This window comes from Silene latifolia, chromosome 5 (genome assembly GCF_048544455.1).
Source record: "Silene latifolia isolate original U9 population chromosome 5, ASM4854445v1, whole genome shotgun sequence".
Lineage (NCBI taxonomy): Eukaryota > Viridiplantae > Streptophyta > Magnoliopsida > Caryophyllales > Caryophyllaceae > Silene > Silene latifolia.
The window spans coordinates 4052496-4074198 of NC_133530.1; the positions used below are offsets into that span (position 1 = coordinate 4052496).

General features: G+C 44.0%; 1 non-coding gene across 1 annotated transcript; it reads right to left on the minus strand.

Moving 5' to 3' along the window:
* LOC141658129 (small nucleolar RNA R71) lies at nt 1-107 on the minus strand. Its single transcript, XR_012549033.1, has one exon. It is a non-coding gene; the product is annotated as a small nucleolar RNA R71 (small nucleolar RNA).
* Nucleotides 108-21703: the final 21596 nt, after the last annotated feature.

Here is a 21703-nt window from a genome sequence, read left to right on the forward strand (position 1 = left end):
AGGATCAAGAGTGAGCTCCAAGGGCTCACCCAACAAGAAGATGAGACCCTCTATGAAGCATGGGAGAGGTACAAGGGCCTCCAAAGGCTATGTCCTCACCATGGTATTGGGGATGATGAGCTCATCAACAATTTCTCTGAAGGGTTAAACAATGAGATGAAGATGAACCTTGATTCCGGCTCGGGGAAGGGAGCATTGGATAAGATAGATCACAAGACGGCGAAAGAGCTTATTGAAGAAATGGCTTCTCGTACCTTTCATTGGAACAATGATAGGCACAAGAGGAAGGGGAAGTCAACGGTCGAATCGGCCAACAATGTGGAAGTGAAAGAGATGATAGAAGAGCTTAAGCAACAAGTTGCCTTGATGAGCTCAAGCAAAACATCTAGCAATTCTTCTATGAGGAACCAAGTCTATAGTTGTGAGCTTTGTGGAGACCAAGGACACCCACCCAATGAGTGTCCTTTAGTGGTTGGAGATGGAAGTTGTATGGAGCAAGTGAACGGGATATGGGAGTCTAGTCCGGCCAAGCAAGCATTTAACAACAACCAATATCACCCCGGATTGAGAGCCCACCCAAACTTCTCCTATGGCTCTCAAAATGTCCAAAACCCAACCTTCCAACAAAAGTCACAACAACCAAACTTCCAAACTCAAAAACAAAACACTACATTCAACCAAGGTCCACCGGGTTTCCAAGGGAGAACCTTCCAACCAAGACAACAACAATTTCAACCACTCAACCCACCAACCAACCCACCTTTCCAACAAACCACCCAACCTTTCCAACAAAACACCCAACCAAAGTCAAGCTTGGAACTCATGATGGAACAATTGATGACTTCACAAAACCAACTTGTCAATACTCAAACACAATTCATCAACCATTCCACTCAAAAACATGACGAGACAACCTCATCCATGAACCAACTTAGGACCCAAATGCAAGCTTCTCAACGGATAACGGACTACCAAATCTCCCAATTGGCTACCCAAATGAGCCAACTACAAGCCTCCCAATGGAAATTCCCGGGTAAAACCGAGGAAAATCCGAAAACCATGAATGCTATCTACTTGAGGAGTGGTAGAGATTTGGAAGACCGGGAATTTGTCAAGAAAAGGAAGAGTAGTAGACCGGGTAATGTCATTGAACCTCAAGTTGTGGTTGAACCTCCTAAGGTAATTGAAGAAAAGGAGGGAGAAGAGGAACTCGTGGAAATTGTTGTGGAAACTCCAAAAGTGATTGATGAACCAACAAGGGTGGTTGAAGAGCCTCAACAACAAGTGGTAAGAACTTATGTACCACCGGTTCCCTTTCCACAAAGGTTGGCAAGAGCCAAACTTGAACAAAAGTATGGGAAGTTCATGGATATGATGAAGGGTATCAACATTACTATGCCTTTCATTGATGCCGTAAAGGAGATTCCAAGCTATGGAAAGTTCTTGAAGGAGCTCATCTCAAACAAAAACTCCTTGAGCCCGACAACTACGGTGAACTTGTCCAAAGAGTGTAGTGCAATTCTCATGAATGAGGCTCCTCAAAAGCTTGAAGACCCGGGGAGTTTTTCAATACCTTGTAAGATTGGGACCGTGCACATTGAGAGGGCTGATACTGTCGTTTCGTACCAAAAATAAAATACCTAGATTACTGCTAACGAAGTCAGCGGCAAGTAGGGTCGATCTCCACAGGGAGGCTAAGTTGCTATCTATCTGTCTAATTTGGTCTGTCAGGGTGTCACAGAAACTGGGGGATTTGAATTGATTTAACTATACTAATGATTGAGGGAAGGGAAATGAATAAACAGTAAGAGAAAGAAGTATGCTAAGAGTCGGTCCACCGTGGCAGCTATCGGATCTATTATATCAGGAATATTAAGGCGATTAGACTATTGATAGGAAGAGCTATGGTCGTCACCTTTCGGTCCTTAAACCGCCCTAGAGTGTAAAATGACTTAACTTTCGCCCTCACTGCAATACCCTATTGTAATTAAGCAAGCCTTCCCTTCCAATCTTTCGATCTAGGTCGGGGTTAACTAAATTTATGGTCTCCTGCATGCATTCATTCGACCGGATAACAATTAAATTGCCCAATACAATTCCTATCGCAAGACTAATCTATTTAATACAGTTAAGGCATCGCTACCACGGCTTCCCTAATCCTAACATACCAGGGGGATTTAGCTAGACATGGAATAAATAAGTACAATAAATAAATAGGGAGAGGGAATAATAAACATTAAAATAAAAAGAGAGAAAAGAGAGAAAAGAGAGAAGAAATTACTGAAATTAAGGATCCGGAAAATGAGAGCAAAAGTAACAGTAGCAATGATAGGGAAAGTAACGTGATCCCAGAATTATTGGATTACTGGATGATTACAAATGACAACCCTTACTCCTATTTATAAGAAATTAGGAGTAAAGGTTAAACCTAATGACGGAATTTAGACTAAAAAGCCCAACCCGTAGCAAAGTACACTCGATCGAGTAGAGAAAGTACTCGATCGAGCAAACTCAGCCAGGAAACAGCTCGATCGACTAAGGAAACTGTTCGATCGAGTAAGGGCATAAAGAAACTGGTCGATCGACTTAGGCTAGAGCTCGATCGACTGATTATTCAACCTAAAGCCACTCGATCGACTAGAATAGCACTTGATCGAGTGATAATTGACTTCAGCAGCTACAATTCTCGTTAATTTGACTTTGACTTGTCCTTTTAGCTCCCGAAACACCTTCACGCATCCCAAGACAGCAACATTTCCCGCTCCAAATCTACTCTTCCTCCAAATGCATGCAAAATGGACGGAATAGAGCATGGTTTCGCTACTTCCGCGATTATTCCTACAAAAAGGACAAAATACACCAAAGTAGCCAATTCGGGGCAAAATACTATAAAAACAGTATATAAATGCATGGAAATACGTGCTGAAATAGGCCAAAAAGACCGTACATTAGGCACGTATCAAATCTCCCCAAACCAAACCTTTACTCGTCCTCGAGTAAACTCAAAACTATATGCTAATGGAACGGAAATGATAACTCAGAGCTAGCTACAAATGCCCGCTTAAGCCAATTTAATGCAAGCAAACTAAAACTTATAGCTAAACAGTCAAATGCAAACGAGTTGTAAGATGTTTATAAATAAAGTCGAACGTCGACCTTGCAAGACCTTTAATGATGGACTCTCACGGGTCACTCTTTCTCTCATGAAGCAAAGGGTAAGCATATATATGTATAAGAGAGAAAGAAAGATAGTCGCTCACCTAAACTACGACCTACATAAACATGCATGCAACTAATATGATAGACAATTCTAACTACCGTACACACATTCCAACCAAACGAGGTCCTGTCACAGCCGAGGGCTTACAAAAATATGGTAAAGTGAGGCAATGGGTAAGAAAAGGCAAAACATTTATGGGAATGTGGAGGTATAGGTGGCCAAGCTAGTACCTAAACAGAACCATATATCAACATCCATTTCCAACTCAATTATGAAATAAACACATGCCCTTCATTTGGCATAAAACTCACCAAACCAAACTGAACTCACTCCTCAATAAATGTAAATAAAGCATAGGAGCAGAAACCGTCAACAAACTGCATTTTGTTTTTCTTTCGGTTTCTTCTTTTCACATCATTTTTTTTTTGATTTTTCATTTCTTTTTTCGATTCTCTTTTTTTTCTTTTTTTTCATTTCTTTTTCCACGTCTTTTTTCATCAACTCCCTTTTCTTCAATAAATACCAACTCCGAATCAATATGATATGAACCAAAATTTGATACAATGAAATATATACCGCAAAACAACAATCTAAACTAGCTCGACAAGGCAGGCTAAATTTGGATGTAGCTAAAGGTCAACTGGCAAATTTGGCTAATGTGGAGTTAAATGGGTAAAAATGAAAGAAAGGGGATTTGTAAGCACCCCCCTGCATGTGACACCAACCACTAACCCGAATGTATGACAGCAAAAAGCAATTGAATTTCATATACGTGCAAATTAATGATACATGATATGCAAGGAGTAACTACTCACAATCCTACAAGAAACTGGTCACAAATGACACCAGTTTATACGGCTCTAAAACTTAGAAATTATAAGTAGCTTGCCAAAATTTCAGGTCAAGTCTATTCGTTCAGCTAAATTAAACATTAACTCGTAGATTATGCAAAAGACAAAGCTAAAAGAATAACAGTTTATTGCAAGGCTTAAGCAAAAAGACAGTTATAGAGCAATATCATCATGGAAATCTACCGTTCCGACTCAACCTATATGCTAAATTAAACATGAAATTTTTTTGAATTTTTATGAATTTTTTTTAATTTTTATGAGAATTTTATATTTTTAACAAAAATAAACAACAATGCAAACATAAATTAAACATGATAACTGAAATGCAATAAAAACAATATGCAGACACAGATATGGATGCATAACCTCCCCAAACCAAACCGTACAATGCCCCCATTGTACCAAAACATGGAAAGGAAATGCAAACTAAAGGAAAAAGAGAGAGTAAGCGGAAAAAACTCACAAGATGCGCGAATAAGGGGACCTCCCCAAACCGACCATGAAATGGGAGGTTGCTAAGGGCCCGGAAACCGTCTCAGGAAGCTAATCCAAGTCAATAGCACTCGATCAAGAGGAATAGTGGCTGATCGAGTAACATGGGCGCTCAAAAACTGCTCGATCGAGGAAGATACCAGTCGATCGAGTAGTTTTCATCTTGCAGGTGGTCGATCGAGTGGGTTAATCACTCGATCGAGTGAATCCATCAGCTACAGTGCTCGATCGAGTGAATCCATCAGCTACAGTGCTCGATCGAGTGAATCCATCAGCTACAGTGCTCGATCGAGTAGAAAAACCACTCGATCGAGTAATCCTCAATGTAATTCCTGCAAACGCAATGAAAACAGCCCGCAACTGACAAAAACAAGCATACTGAGATAGTCTATGGTGTAAAAACCATTTATTGCAACTGAAAGTAAATAAAAATGCAAAATAAAATTGCCGGGTTGCCTCCCGGTTAGCGCTAGCTTCAGTCAGGTCCCAGCTCGACCTTCTTTTTCTTCGAGCCTCTACAGTTAATCACAATCAAAACAGCTCAAAGCGCGCAAAGAACTTTGTCAAATAGGCTGCGCATGTGCTACACAACAAAGATAAGTAGCACAAAGTGGAATAACAGAATAGGAAATTAAATTATGTAAGCATTTAAGTCTAACAAATTTCCTATGTGAGCTCCTAAATTTATCCACAAAATAAAGGAGCGCGGGAGCAATTGTCAATATATGGGGGTTCCGATTCAGATTAACAGTTTTGAGATGATAAGGACGGTGAAAATTCTTTAAATTAATCGACCATATGAGAGGAGGTATAACTTTAAAAGAAAAAAGTAGCGAGTCAAACGAGGCAAAATACGATTAGAACAAACAATAATAAAATTATCGTTTACTACCTCAGATCGGTCGCTCTCAATGACGGAATCATAGGTAAAAGAGCTTATTACCTCTTCCGTGCTAGGAGCAATTACCGTCTCAACTGCTTCTTCATCAACCTCCTCAGTGGAATCCATCCCGTAAATCGTGACTTCAAGTGTATCCGACTCTACTGTGAATAGGGAGGTTTACCGTAACCTTCATCATCGTCGACTCGTCATCCAAATCAAACCAAAATGACGAACCAAAGCTCCCAATGGCCATTTCGATCGATCGAGCGAATAATCACTCGATCGACCAACTTCCTCCCGCATCTCACTCGATCGAGTAACAACATCACTCGATCGAGAACTATCCTCTTGCATGTCACTCGATCGAGAAGGGATATTACTCGATCGAGGACTGTCTTCTGGAAATTCACTCGATCGACCATTGTAAGTCACTCGATCGAGTGAATTTTCCTGCATAGAGCTGAAATCTTCACGTGGGGCGGTGAAATATGAAAGGAACTCGTCGTCCGAGTCATAGAAGTCATCCTCAACATTGGGTAACACGGTTTTCTCAGAGGAGAAACCGCTCTCAGCAAGGTATACCTCTTCTTCTTGCATCTCAGCTGCTAACTGAGCAACTACAGACTCGAGCTCAAGGATTTGAGCATCCGCACGTCTATCACTCTCTTGCCTCACTCGATCATAATTCTGCACTTGAGACGCAAATATCTCCATTAAAGACCTCAGTTCTGCAACCTCTTCTTCTTGCATCTCAGCTGCTAACTGAGCAATGTCAGTTTCGAGCTTTTCAAGTCGCGAAGAAGTGCGTCCATCATGATCTTGCCTCTTTCGGTCACGATCTTGCAATTGAGATGCAAGTGTCTGCAATAAAGATTTCAGCTCCGCAATCTCTTCTTCTTGTATATCAGGAGGATCTTGTTGCGGCGGCCATTGATAGGGTGGATGTGGCGGCACAACTACAGTGCATTGTGCTCGCAGAACCACATCTCCGTAGTAGATCACCATTGTTCCATATAATGGGACATAGGTGATGGGTCAAAGGTACTCAAGCCTTCCCTTTGACTGTCTTTCACCTAGAACTGTCTAGGTAGTACCTGTAAGGCCTATCAAAACAGCACTAAACAAAAGATTAAAACGGCCTCAAGGGAAAAATCCCCTGAGGCTAAAAACAGATAAAATTAAACAAATAAATAAATAGATTGCCTCCCCGGCAACGGCGCCAAAATTTGATACTGTCGTTTCGTACCAAAAATAAATACCTAAGTTACTACTAACAGAAGTCAGCGGCAAGTAGGGTCGATCTCCACAGGGAGGCTAAGTTGCTATCTATCTGTCTAATTTGGTCTGTCAGGGTGTCACAGAAACTGGGGGATTTGAATTGATTTAACTATACTAATGATTGAGGGAAGGGAAATGAATAAACAGTAAGAGAAAGAAGTATGCTAAGAGTCGGTCCACCGTGGCAGCTATCGGATCTATTATATCAGGAATATTAAGGCGATTAGACTATTGATAGGAAGAGCTATGGTCGTCACCTTTCGGTCCTTAAACCGCCCTAGAGTGTAAACAGCTTAACTTTCGCCCTCACTGCAATACCCTATTGTAATTAAGCAAGCCTTCCCTTCCAATCTTTCGATCTAGGTCGGGGTTAACTAAATTTATGGTCTCCTGCATGCATTCATTCGACCGGATAACAATTAAATTGCCCAATACAATTCCTATCGCAAGACTAATCTATTTAATACAGTTAAGGCATCGCTACCACGGCTTCCCTAATCCTAACATACCAGGGGGATTTAGCTAGACATGGAATAAATAAGTACAATAAATAAATAGGGAGAGGGAATAATAAACATTAAAATAAAAAGAGAGAAAAGAGAGAAAAGAGAGAAGAAATTACTGAAATTAAGGATCCGGAAAATGAGAGCAAAAGTAATAAAGAGCAATGATAGGGAAAGTAACGTGATCCCGAATTATTGGATTACTGGATGATTACAAATGACAACCCTTACTCCTATTTATAAGAAATTAGGAGTAAAGGTTAAACCTAATGACGGAATTTAGACTAAAAAGCCCAACCCGTAGCAAAGTACACTCGATCGAGTAGAGAAAGTACTCGATCGAGCAAACTCAGCCAGGAAACAGCTCGATCGACTAAGGAAACTGTTCGATCGAGTAAGGGCATAAAGAAACTGGTCGATCGACTTAGGCTAGAGCTCGATCGACTGATTATTCAACCTAAAGCCACTCGATCGACTAGAATAGCACTTGATCGAGTGATAATTGACTTCAGCAGCTACAATTCTCGTTAATTTGACTTTGACTTGTCCTTTTAGCTCCCGAAACACCTTCACGCATCCCAAGACAGCAACATTTCCCGCTCCAAATCTACTCTTCCTCCAAATGCATGCAAAATGGACGGAATAGAGCATGGTTTCGCTACTTCCGCGATTATTCCTACAAAAAGGACAAAATACACCAAAGTAGCCAATTCGGGGCAAAATACTATAAAAACAGTATATAAATGCATGGAAATACGTGCTGAAATAGGCCAAAAAGACCGTACATTAGGCACGTATCAAGGGCTTTGTGTGATTTGGGGGCAAGCATTAGTCTTATGCCCCTCAAAATTTTCAAGAAATTGAAAGGTTATGAGCTTTCACCAACAAGGGTTTCCCTCCAACTTGCGGATAGGTCGGTAAGATACCCGATTGGTCTTGTGGAGGATGTCCCACTCAAGGTGGGGAAACTTGCATTCCCATGTGACTTCTATGTTATGGACATCCCCGAGGACACAAATATCCCCATCATATTGGGACGCCCTTGCCTTGCTACGGGGGGTGCCATGATTGATGTGAAGAATGGGAAGCTTTCTTTACAAGTGGGTGAAGATAAGGTTGAATTCTCCTTGAACAAGGCTATGAAAGAGCCTTCGGAAGAAAAGTCTTGTTATATGATTGATGTGGTAGAAGAATGGGTTGATATGAAGAAATTCGATGAAGACAAGGGTTTGCAAGGGTTCCTTGAGGGCAAGGTAAAAGATTGCAAGGAGCACCGGGAGTATGCTTTAGCTATGGAAGCAACGGTTGAAGAAGACCCGGACAAAGAATTTGAAAGCTTGAGAGGAGATGGTAAAAAGGAGGAGAGATCTACGCCTCCTCAAGTGGAGTTGAAACCTCTTCCTTCTACTCTTAAACATGCTTTCCTTGGCCCTAATGACACTTACCCTATTATTGTCAATAGTGCACTCAATGACACCGAACTTCAAAAACTACTTGATGTTGTGAGAAAATACAAGGATGTCATTGGGTACTCAATTGATGATATCAAGGGGATTAGCCCTTCTTTTTGCACCCATCGCATTCATTTGGAGGATGAGAGTGCATCTTCCATTGAGCCTCAACGCCGCCTTAACCCCGCTATGAAAGAAGTGGTTAGGAAGGAGGTGTTGAAGCTCTATGATGCAAGCATAATATACCCTATCTCCGATAGTGCGTGGGTGAGCCCGGTGCATGTTGTGCCGAAGAAGGGCGGGGTCACGGTAGTCACCAATGATAAGAACGAACTCATTCCAACAAGAGTCACAACCGGGTGGAGAATGTGTATAGACTATAGGCGCCTTAACAAGGCAACTAGGAAAGACCATTTCCCCCTCCCTTTCCTTGACCAAATGTTGGAAAGACTTGCCCAACACTCTCATTTTTGCTACCTTGATGGGTTTTCGGGATTTTTCCAAATCCCGATTCACCCTAATGACCAAGAAAAGACCACCTTCACGTGCCCATTTGGCACCTTTGCCTATAGGCGCATGCCCTTTGGGCTTTGCAATGCGCCGGCTACGTTTCAAAGATGCATGCTAGCCATATTTTCTGAATATGTTGAGAATATCATGGAGGTGTTTATGGACGATTTCTCCGTCGTAGGCACCTCATTCGAAGGATGTCTAGCTAATTTGGGTAAGGTCTTGAAAAGATGTCAAGAGAGTGGTCTAGTCTTGAATTGGGAGAAATGTCACTTCATGGTGACATCCGGGGTCGTTTTGGGTCATGTAGTGTCAAGTAAAGGCTTGGAAGTTGATCAAGCCAAGATTGAAGTGATCAAAACTTTACCCCCTCCCACTAATGTGAAAGGAATTAGAAGTTTTCTTGGGCATGCCGGTTTTTACCGGAGATTTATCAAGGATTTTTCTTTGATTGCCCGACCTTTAACATTGTTGCTTGGAAAAGATGTGCCATTTGAATTTACTAATGAGTGTTTGGATGCTTTTAATAGGTTGAAGGAAGCTCTCATCACCGCTCCAATTATGCAACCTCCCACTTGGGGAGAACCTTTTGAGTTGATGTGCGATGCTAGTGATGTAGCGGTGGGAGCGGTGCTTGGACAAAAGAAGAATGGTAAACTCCATGCCATATATTATGCAAGCAAGACCTTGGATGAAGCTCAATCACACTACACCACCACCGAAAAGGAGCTTTTGGCGGTCATATATGCCATGAACAAGTTTCGTTCTTATTTGGTGGGCTCTAAGGTAATTGTGCACACCGATCACACGGCATTGAGGCACTTGCTAATCAAGAAGGAGTCAAAACCACGCTTGATTCGGTGGATTCTTTTGCTACAAGAGTTTGATATTGAAATTCGAGACAAGAAAGGTGCGGAAAATGTGGTGGCCGATCATCTTTCTCGGTTATTACATGTGAAGGGTAAGGATGGATTGCCAATTGATGACTCCTTGCCGGATGATCAATTATTCGCACTTGCTTTGATGGATGTCCCTTGGTACGCGGATTATGTCAATTACTTGGTATCCGGGGTCATCCCACACGGTTATGATTCCCACAAAAGGAAGAAATTCTTTCATGACCTTAAGCACTATTTTTGGGAAGAATCGTGCCTCTACAAGGCTTGTGCCGACGGGATAATTAGAAGATGCATTCCGAATGAAGAAGTCCAACCCATAATCTCTCATTGCCATGACATGCCAAGTGGAGGGCATGGTAGTTCACGAAAAACCGCCGCAAGGGTGCTCCAATGTGGATTCTTTTGGCCTTCCCTATTCCATGATGTGGCCACCTATGTCAAGAAGTGCGACAAGTGTCAAAGAAGTGGTAACATTTCAAAGAGGCATGAAATGCCAATGAACTACATACTTGAAGTGGAAGTATTCGATGTATGGGGCATTGACTATCAAGGCCCTTTTCCCTCATCAAATGGGAATGAGTATATCCTTGTTGCGGTGGACTACGTGAGCAAATGGGTGGAAGCAATCCCAACAAAGACTTGTGACGCGAAATCGGTGACCAAACTCATGGAGACAATCATATTCCCACGGTTTGGAGTTCCGCGAATTGTGATTAGTGACCGTGGAACTCATTTCCGGGAAAGGACTCTTGATGCTCTACTCAAGAAACATGGGGTGCAACATAGGCGGAGTCTTGCCTATCACCCACAAGCTAACGGCCAAGCCGAAATCTCTAACCGCGAAATCAAGATGATCCTTGAAAAGACCGTGAGCCGGTCAAGGAAAGATTGGTCTACCAAGCTCAATGATGCATTGTGGGCTTACCGGACCGCTTTCAAAACACCAATAGGAACTTCACCGTTCCGGTTGGTGTACGGGAAGCCTTGTCATTTACCGGTTGAGTTGGAGCACAAAGCGCATTGGGCCATCCGACTCCTTAACTTTGATTTGAAGAGTGCCGGAGAGAAGCGGCTACTTGACCTCAATGAGCTTGAAGAATTTAGGCTAGAGGCTTATGAGAGCTCTAGATTGTATAAGGATAGGACCAAAAGATTTCATGACAAGGCCATCATTCGGAGAGAGTTCAAGGAGGGAGAGTTGGTTCTCCTCTTTAACTCAAGGTTCAAGTTGTTTGCGGGGAAGCTCAAGTCTAAGTGGTCGGGACCCTTCACCGTGGTCCGAGTATTTCCACATGGTGCTATTGAAATATCCGATGGGGATCAATCCTTCAAGGTGAACGGGCAAAGGCTCAAGCACTACGTTGCCGGAACCCCTATCATCAAGAATGTGAGCTCTATCGCCACCTTTCTTCCAAATTATTGATTGTTATTCATAACTCCGTCGAGCCTACGACATTAAACAAGGGCGCTACATGGGAGGCAACCCATGCAACTTTGTATATATCATGCATTTAGGTAGAATTTGAGGAATTTTGGAAGGATACTACTTGTCAATTTGATTGTTGTCGGTCATGATTGTTGAAGATTTGGGGTTTTTGTTTGACGAACAAGCGTTTGACCATTTATTGGCCTTTATCCGACGTCCCGAGTCGGGTTTGAAAGTCGAAAACACGGAAATCGAGGCCAATAAATGATGGGAATTGGAATAAGGGTATATTGGAGAAAACATGATGAAAGGGAGTCCCAGCCGGGTGACCGGCGGTCGGTCTTTTGACCGGCTGGGAAGTTCCTGTAAATTTAAAGGAATTTTGACGAAAACACAAGGAAGAGTAGTCCCAGCCGGCAGGCCGGCAGCCGGTCCACCGGCTGGGAGTGCGTATACTAGGAGAAATGCAACAAATTGGCTCAAGAGGGAAGTCCCAGCCGGCAGCCGGCCCACCGGCTGGGAATGCATATATTGAAAGAATTGAAACTAGGGTGTCCTCCCAGCCGGGTGACCGGCGGCCGGTCTTCTGACCGGCTGGGAGTTTTCTGTAAAATTCTAAAAATTTTGAAATTCATACGTTTTCCCAGCCGGGTGACCGGCGGCCGGTTTTCTGACCGGCTGGGAGTATACTGACGCCTAATTTTACACGAAATTCACCCTATTCCTTTTCATTTTTTCGACTCCCCTCCTCTCTCTTCTCTCACTCTAACCCTAACCTCCCTCCTTCATACCCACCAACAACCACTCCCACCACCCCCTACCACCACCTCAACCACCAACAACCACCTCAACCTCCTTCCTAACCTTTCACCCACCATCAAAATCACAAACATGGCCCCAAAGAAAAGAGTGAGGAGAGGAGACTTGGCACTTCAACAAGCGGAGGCGGTAGCGGCGGCGGCGACCGACATGAGCTCCGATCCCGACTTCCCGGATATCCAATTCACTTCAATCACCATGAAAGGTAAGTTTGTCTTATTCAAGAAACGCCCTATTGCCCCTACCCGATTTATTGATCGACAATCCATGCGGGAATTAGGGTTAGATCAAGTTACTCTTGAATTATTTGATGGGGTGGGAATGAAAATGATGTATGCGATTCATGAGCGGACCTATGCCCGTCTTACATGGGAGTTTTTGAGCTCCCTCCGTCTTGACAAGCACCGCCAAACCCAAAAGGTAGCCTTTTTGCACTTCCGATTGATGAACAAGGACTACTCCTTGACCCTCCCGACCTTTGCATCCCATTTCGGGCTTGACACAAGCCCACCACATAAGGCGCCCGAGACCTTTGACCATGGGGCCTTATGGAAAGCTATTTCGGGTTTGGATGATATCAAGGGGGTTAAGAGAGCCGCAAATACCGTCCATAATGCGGCTATTCGGGTTTGGCATCGGTACATGGGTTGGACCATCTTTGGCCGAGAGGAAAATCATAATTTCCGAAGGGAGGAATTGGAAATTCTCGGCTCTTACCTTCGTTCCAACCCAACAACCTTCAAAATTGACATTGCCCACCATTTGGCCCTCACATTGCAAAGGCTTAGCAATTCTCCGGCCTCTTCTACGGCCGTTGTCGTGGGTGGACTCATCACCCACTTGATTAAGCGGCTTAACCGGAGAGTCAACTTGAGTGGCATGCGTTATATGATCGGTGATACGATGTTTATCAAGAGCTATATCCACCACAACCTCGGTTGGTTGAAGACCAACCCGAATGATGGCCTAGACTATTGGCAAATTCGGGTGGATGGAGTTGATCGAAATTCTATCCCTCTTCCCAACCCCGACAAAATGAAAGTGGTGCCCAACTCGGAGTATTATTTGCTTAAGATTGAAAATCTTGAAGACCCCTCTATCCCCCAACAAATTAACCCAAATCTTCGGTATACTCGTGGCCGACCCATCATTCCCGCAAGGTCTACCTTGCGGTATGCCACACCATCTACTCCTTTTGTCCCCGGGCCCTTCCAACAAGGAGAGGGGTCCTCCAGTCAACAACAATCGCCCCCTCTCCACACCGACCTCATTTCCTTCATGGAGGAGATGAAACTTAATATGGCAACCGCCGCAAGTGAGCGGCATGGGCTTCAACATAGACTTGACCGGATTTACTATGACCATTCTCTTGGTCAATTCCCGGTCTATGATGATTGTATGAGGAACCAATACAAACACCCCTCCAACCTTCACCCCTCTTACTATTTATTCCCGGATGGCGGACATCCGGAAGATGGGACCTTCCGCTACGGAGATATTAACTTGCGGCCCGACTACTTTAGCGCCCCGGTCTTTCCCTCCCCGCCTACCACCCAAGGGGAGGGACATGACTCGAGGTGGTTCGGGGGTGCCCCTTCAATCTTCCAAGAGGGCGGGTCTAGTGGTGCCGGAGGGCACCCGGAGATGTTTGTTGGTGTGAGCTCAGCCATGGAGGATTTTAGCTCGGATGTTCACTTGAACACGGACGATTTTATCCGTGAGTCCGAGTTCGGGGCAATTCAAGGTGATGGTGATGGTAATGATGATGATGGTGATGGTAATGATGATGATGGTGATGACGACTTTGAGTAGAGCCTAGTAATGAGGGCTCTACTTCTTCTTCCCTTTTCAATCCAAAGCCTTTGGTATGCTCCCCATTATTTAATCCAAACGACAAGTACGATCTCTCTCTTTTATCCAAATTTCTCATTCATGTTTAAATTTTTCGCATGCATTTAGTTGATAATTCATTTAGTTGCATCATATAGGATTGCATTAGATTTCAATTTTGTAATATATTGTCACATGTAGTAATTGCATTCACTTAGCATAACTTGCATTGTCATTTAAATTTTGCATATAGAATAGAGCATGCATTGCATTTTCAAAATAAAAACCAACTAAAAATTAAAAAATGCCCAAAAATCACCAAAAATATGTTATTTTCTTTCACTAAATTGCCCTCCCATGTCTATAAATAAGTGTGGGGAGGGCCTAAAAAAAAACATGCTTTTAATTTGAAATCCCTCCACACATTTATTTCCATTTGGAAGTAATGTAAATAAATAAGTGTGGGGAGGGAGTTCTTATATCAAAAATCAACAAAAATATGTCTTTTTAATTTTTCAAAAACAAAAATCACAAAAATATGTTATTTCCATTTCAAAAATCAAAAATCAAAAATATGTTCCTTCATTTTTCTTATTCACTCCCTATGCTTTTGTCCATTGAGGACAATGTACATTTCAAGTGTGGGGAGGGAAATATCCACTTTGTGAATATTGTTTATATTTGTTCATATCATTATATGCTTGTAAATTTGAAGAAAATTCAAGAAAATGCCTAAAAATTGAAAAATTTCTGAAAAATTCAAAAAAAAATTGCATTGTATATATATGTTTTGTCTAACCTTTGGCATGGCGCATTGACCACTTGAGGCGAAAAGGAGCTAGAAGACTGCTTGGTATAATCCTTCCTACCTTATGCTCCTTTTTACTATTCTCTCTTTTTGGTATCTTGGATATTTTGAAGGAGAATGGGAATTTTGTTGCTTTGGGTGTCTCCTTGGGAGACCGTTTGGAACTTTGGTGTTGATGTGCTGCTAGGTTTAGCCAATTTGTTGCACGTTTCATTTCATGTTTGTTTAAATTTCCGCATGCATTTGTTCACATGTAAATACTTGTTGCATTTCTTTCTTTTTGCATTGAGTTTGTAAATAAATTTTTAAGAAAGAACATGATCAAAGGAAGGGAACCAAGTACCCCCATGATGAACTAATGTGCCCAATTGTGCCTTTCCCCTCCTCGTGACTCGCTACCGTGACCTCTTAGTTAGCCGAGGAAGGAGGGCTTGACCAATGAGTCTAGTCCAACCTTGTGAGACCTAGGGCCGTAGACTAGACCTTTGGCTCGACTTAGCCACTCAAAGGTAAGGGTAGAGCCTCCTAGGGTGGGTACATTCATACCCCGCCCTCATCTAGGTTTAAGAGTAGGTCTCCTCGCGAGGCGTGTCACATCATTACGCATAAGTGTGTCGCATCGTCCTTAGACCATGAAATTGCATTACATTTTTGTGCACATGTTATGAAGCAAAAATCCGTTTGTACGAACCTCACATAACCAAATTAGCTTAGTTTCGTCCCTTGCATTGATTTCTTTTTTTGATTCACCCCTCTGAGCCTTAGCCTATTCCTTTTTGGCATACCCACTAAAAGAGCTACATCCCAAAAACACCCCTCCTTGATCAAGAATGGGTCGTGATTTGTAGAAGTGTCTAGGTGGTGGAGTCGGAATTTGGTGATGGACGAAGTACAAGTCCATTGGGTCAAATTTAGTCTACAATTGGTTTTGTATATAAAATAAGAGGTTGTAAAGTGTGATGAAAAAGCAAAATAGAAAGGTGAAAATGTCGTGAAAAATCAAAAAAATAGTAAGTTATGTGGTATATATGTTATAAAGAAAAGAAAAAGGCAAAGCAACACCCCTCCTCATCAATAAATGGGGTAGAAAAAGCCGTTGCTAAATAAAAAGGGGCAAAATGATGTTTTTCCAAAGATGAGTCGGGTTTACACATTTTTTGCATGGCTTGGGAAACCGAGTCGTTGTTACGGTGTAGACGTTACCATTTGTTGAAATAAAAGGAGTTTTATCAAATTTTTCCTACTTGAGTTGGGTTTATGCAATTTTTGCATAGTTTTGGTCATCATTGCTATGTTAGGGCATAGACGTGTCTCATGTGTTGCAATAAGAGATGGGATGTGATGTGTCGACGATTCTTGATTTGAGCTCCACATGTCCAATCGGTGCTTGCACCAATCCCGTTTCGACCTTCTCCTTAGCCCCGTTGTAACCCTTGCTTCATGTTTTGTGCATTTTTCCCATTGTTTGCATTTCATTGGACATAGGACGGTGTTACACATTAGATTGCGGGCACGTTTTCGCTAGTCGAGTTAGTTGAGTGATTTTGGTTACTTTTTGTCACAAAAATCACCTTGTTCTTTCATTGAGTGACGAGTGAAAACCGTGAGGATGTCGTTGCCTTGGTCTCCTTAGTCATGGGTCCTTGGGTTGAATCTTGTGTCGGTTTTGTAATTCTCGGCGGACTTGCCATTTCTTCCCTTTCCCCGCTCTTGAATTAGTTTCTTGAGCATTGGTCACACAAGGGTTGCTTTTGTCACAATTAGGGGGTTGGCACCTAAATTGGCACTTCTGAGACGATACTCCCGACCTAGACCATGTTTCGTTGTTTGAAAAATCCGACCACTTAGATGAGGAAAGTGGATCATTTTGTTAGATGCATTCTATTTGTTGATTACGTGCTTTCATGATGAATGTGTCAAAAGTTTTGTAGCAAGACCCAACTTGCCTTGCAATAGGGCACTCTCCCCTAATGGGTGTCAAATTGTGAATTGAAGGGGCGTTGAGTGCGCTAATACTCGATCGGCTTAAGTAGTAGTTTAGTTGAGTAATGCTTATATTGTGCATCCACTCTCCATATCTATCATAATAATGCTTTGTGCATTTGGTTTAGGGACTTACTCGGGGACGAGTAAGGTTCAAGTGTGGGGAGGTTTGATATAGGACCATTTTGCACTCTTTTTCCCTCTATTTTCATGCATATTCGACTCCGTTTGAGTCGGTTTTGTACTCCCTTTCTCTAAATTCTTGTCCCGATTCTCTTTACTATGACACTATGGCCCCCTTGCAGAAATTGAGGCGGGAACGGGCGAATTGAAGCTAGGAAGACGGGATTTCTAATGCTATGCATGAAAGATGAAGGGAATAATGTTGAGGAGTATTCTCAGCCGGTAGGCCGGCAGCCGGCTAGCCGGCTGGGAGTACATTTACATGGAAATGAAGGAAGGAGTAAGGAAGAAGCATCCCCAGCCGGTGGCCCGGCGGCCGGCTAGCCGGCTGGGAAGACATATGAGCTTGAGAAATGAAGAAAGTTACAGGAATCTCCCAGCCGGTCAAATGACCGGCAGCCGGCTAGCCGGCTGGGAGTCCCTCCAAAAGCCAAAAGTCAAGATTGAAGTCAAGGGTGCCCCAGCCGGTCAGGGACCGGCGGCCGGTTGACCGGCCGTGCACACCTGATGACTTCCAAAACTCGTTCAAAATTCCAGAGATCTCCCAGCCGGCCAAAGCACCGGCGGCCGGTTGACCGGCCGGGAGTGCGTATGCGTGTTTCAAAGCCCATTTCAATTTCTGTCCTAATCCTTGTGGAACCTATAAATACCCCCTCTTAAACCCCTTTGTACACAGAACCCTAGATCCAGAATATTTACCCTTTCAAGTTTCAAACTTTGTTAATTATTTTGTTAATCATTCCCTAATTAAGCTAGTTCTTCAATTAATTGGGGATTGAAGTTGGGTTGTAAGAACAAGATTGAAAGTTTATCCTTATTTATTCTATACTATTTCCTTTCTTGCTTTGGATTGGTATTATTCCTCTCCTTATTTTCATTTGTTTACATTTTGTTCTTCCTTCATGTTTGTTTGATTGTTTATGTTAAAATTATTGTTGTTGTTGTTTGTTTGTTGTTATTGATTTCATCATTGTTCATCTTTTCATTTTTCCTTTTTCCTTTGTTTCTCTTTCATTTGTTCATCCTTGGATAGTTGTCCTCAAAGACTTAATCTTTGAGTTGATTTGGTTAAAGATTGTGCCTTTTGGATTAGTTAATCTTGTTATTAGATAAAATCTCTTTCTCTCTTAACTATTGTTGAATTTGTTGCATGATTAGTAGTAAGATTCATCTTCCCACCATGTTTGTGACCAAAGTTTCCATCTTTATTGTTTATTTTGCAATTAGGACCATGATTAGTGAGTAGTCTTCCACTAGGGCTCGGTTTGACCCAACATGAGTAATTTCTCTAATTAAATTTCATAAAGGCTAATTATTTGGGGAAATTGGTGAGGGTAGGTTAGAGGATTGACATGGTTTATGGGTTGACTTTTGGGTAGTGTTGATTTACGACCCTTGACCACCAACGAGAGTTGGTTAGGTTGTGATTTGGATACCCGAGATTTGACCCGATTGTTAACCTTGGTTGAGACCGAAAGGGAGAACCGGGGTAGGACACCTCTAATCTAGCGTTTGAAATCGACCCTCGAGAGAGGGAGTGGGATGACCCGGGAATTGATGGGGCTTAATGACCTTAGCAAATATTGGACTACCTTGGGAAAATGCATGTTTTTGGGGTAGTCGGGTATTGAGCTAGGGATTCCGACCTTCGAACCCGAGAGGGGGTTGGTGGGTAGTACTAGTGTCCTATTTCGAACCCGAGAGGGGGGTCTTAGGCGAATTAGAGTCGTCACCTCCTCACCTTTCTACCCTTGTGATTAGCCAAGAGATTCGATTGTGTGGAATTACGAATTGTTTGGGAAGAACCGAGTCTTAGGATTTTAATATATTTGATTTACAACCATTTATTCTATCTTGCTTTTTCTCCTATTTCTTATTTACTTTGTATTACCTTGTTGTTAGTAGTTCTAGCATAACCTTCTCCCTTTATTGTCGACTTAGCTAAACCATAGAGTTAAAACGATTAGTAGTCTTCCTAGCTCCTTGTGGGATCGACCCTTAATAGTGTACAACGATAAAATCGTGCACTTGCGAGGTATTATTTGATAACCATCACCAATAATACCAGATACACCGCTGCCCGCCGACCAGGTCACCATCATGGGACATGTGGTCGATGCAGCTAAACTGAAGCTGCTCCTGGACCTAATAGGTGGCACGCCGACTCACACTGTCACTCCGACAAGAGCGGCGGCACCCGCACAGGAGACCAAGGCCCAAAATGTGACTCCGAGAAACTTGAACGAAGCCTTGGAGGAAGCTGACCCTGCCAAGACGCCGGGGGAGCCCAGAGTTGCCGTGGTAGACCTAAGTCCTTCCCGCACTCATGGGAGGGCAGCGTCGCCGCGGCACCAACGAGGCCTACCCCAAAGGAGCCAGAGGAGTCCGACTCAGCAGAGCCGGAGAAGAAGCCCGAGCCGGAGAAGAAGCCCTTCCCGCTACGAGTAGAGGAGCCGGACTAGGAATGCGAGGAGCCGATCGCCGCGTGTAGTTCGACACGTGGTCAGACAGCCCCTCAGTGCCTATGTCCTTGAAACCACCGTGCCAACCAAGCTGAAGTTGCCGGCGCTCACATACAAAGGGGATAGCGACCCCACCGACCATGCCGAGGCTTTTGAGTCGTACATGTCGGTATGGGAACAACCCGATGAGGTCTGGTGCCGAGTCTTCCCAACGACTTTGCATGGGATGGCTCAAAGTTGGTACAAGGGGCTGCCTGACGGCTCGGTATACTGTTACGCCGACCTAAGGGACGCCTTTTTATCCCAGTACTCTTGCAATAAGAGGAGGACCGTGGAGACATCGGATCTCCTAACTATCAGACAGGAGGGGGCGAGTCTCTACGAAGCTTTGTGAAGAGGTTCGACGCCAAGGTTCAGCACATTCGAGAAATTAATCCCGAGCTGGCGGCCTTCGCGCTGATGAAAGGCCTCCCAAGGGGAGACTTAAAAAACGAGCTCATCAAGTACGGAGGTCTGGGCTTAGATGCCGCTAGGAAGATGGCCGACCAAGCCATCAAGGTGGAGGACTATCACAAGACCTGGGTAGGCCACAGCGAGGCTGGGCACTCAGAGAAGAAGAGCCACCGGGAGGACAACCCGGATGAAAGACGCCGTGACAATAATAGGTCACGATCTGACAAGTCTGCCAGGAAACAGAACTCGGCGGGCGCCGGGGAGTTCGGGACCGTACTACCAAAAGCGGTACAATGATCACACCCCCGGTCGTATCTGCCGCCGAGGTCTTCGCCCTGAGCAAAAACGAGGGTCGAAGTGGGAAAGGCCCCCAGGCCGAGGAGTGACGGTGACATGAGCCAGGACTGTGAGTACCACGGCCACACCGGTCACTTAACTGACAACTGTCGGCATCTGAAAAATGCCATTGAAGAGCTGATCCGGAAGGGGAGCCTCGACAAATACGTTGCCGGAGGCCAAAAAACAGATGTCGGCGGGTCAAATAAGAAATCCGTCTTTGAACGGATAGGAGTGATTCATGTTGTCATCGGGGGCAACGAGAACGGTGGGTCCGCTCATGGGCACAAACGACACCTGAATGAACTATATCAGGCCATCAACTTTGTGCCCAACACAGCGACCCCCGCTTCCAACATCCCCGATATAACTATTGGGAAGGAGGACTACGAGGGAGTCATCGCCCCTCACAGCGACCCACTCGTAGTCCACTTGGACATAGCCAACCACCTGGTGAAGAGGTGCCTGATTGACACAGGCGCCTACACAAACATTATGTACAGAGAATGCTTTCTCAACTTCGGTTTGAAGGTTGAGGACTTGAGCCCCTGCACCAACCCGTTGTACAGCTTTTCTGGGGCTGGCCTGGTACCCCTGGGGTCAATCAGGCTGCCGGTGAGGTTCGGCGAGGGAAGTGCGGCCAAGAATGTTATGTCTGAGTTCGTGGTCATTGACGGCTCGTCTGCCTACAACGTTCTCATAGGCCGGGTCACTTTGAGTGAGGCCGACGTTGTAATGTCCATCCGGGCCCTGACATTGATGTATGTCTCGGACCGGGGGGAAGCGCATAAGCTCGTCTCAAAGAACGAGAAGGACGAAGTGGTCAATGTCCAAGTATCTGCCAGAGGGTGCAACATACAATCCTTCAAAGTGGCGAAGAAATCAGAGAAGGGGAAGAGCCCATCCTTGCAACAGGAGGGCGAACGCATGGATACCTCCGTCGGCATGGTCGAAGGAGCGGAGACCGAGGAAGTGGAGATTGACCCAGGCCGCACCGTAACTGTCGGTGTCAACCTGGAACCACAATTCAGAGCCGACCTCCTGGACCTGCTGAGGAAGAATAAGGATGTCTTCGCCTACTCAGCGGCCGAGATGCCAGGTGTGAGTCGGGAGGTAATTGTTCACAAGCTGAACGTACTCTCCACCGCTCGCCCTGTCAAGCAGAAGATGAGGAACTCCTCAGCCGAGAAGGATGAGGCCATCAAAGCCGAGGTAGATAAATTACTAGCGGCGGGCTTTATCATGCCATGTACTTATCCTGAGTGGCTAGCTAAAGTTGTAATGGTGAGGAAATCATCGAGGGCATGGAGAATGTG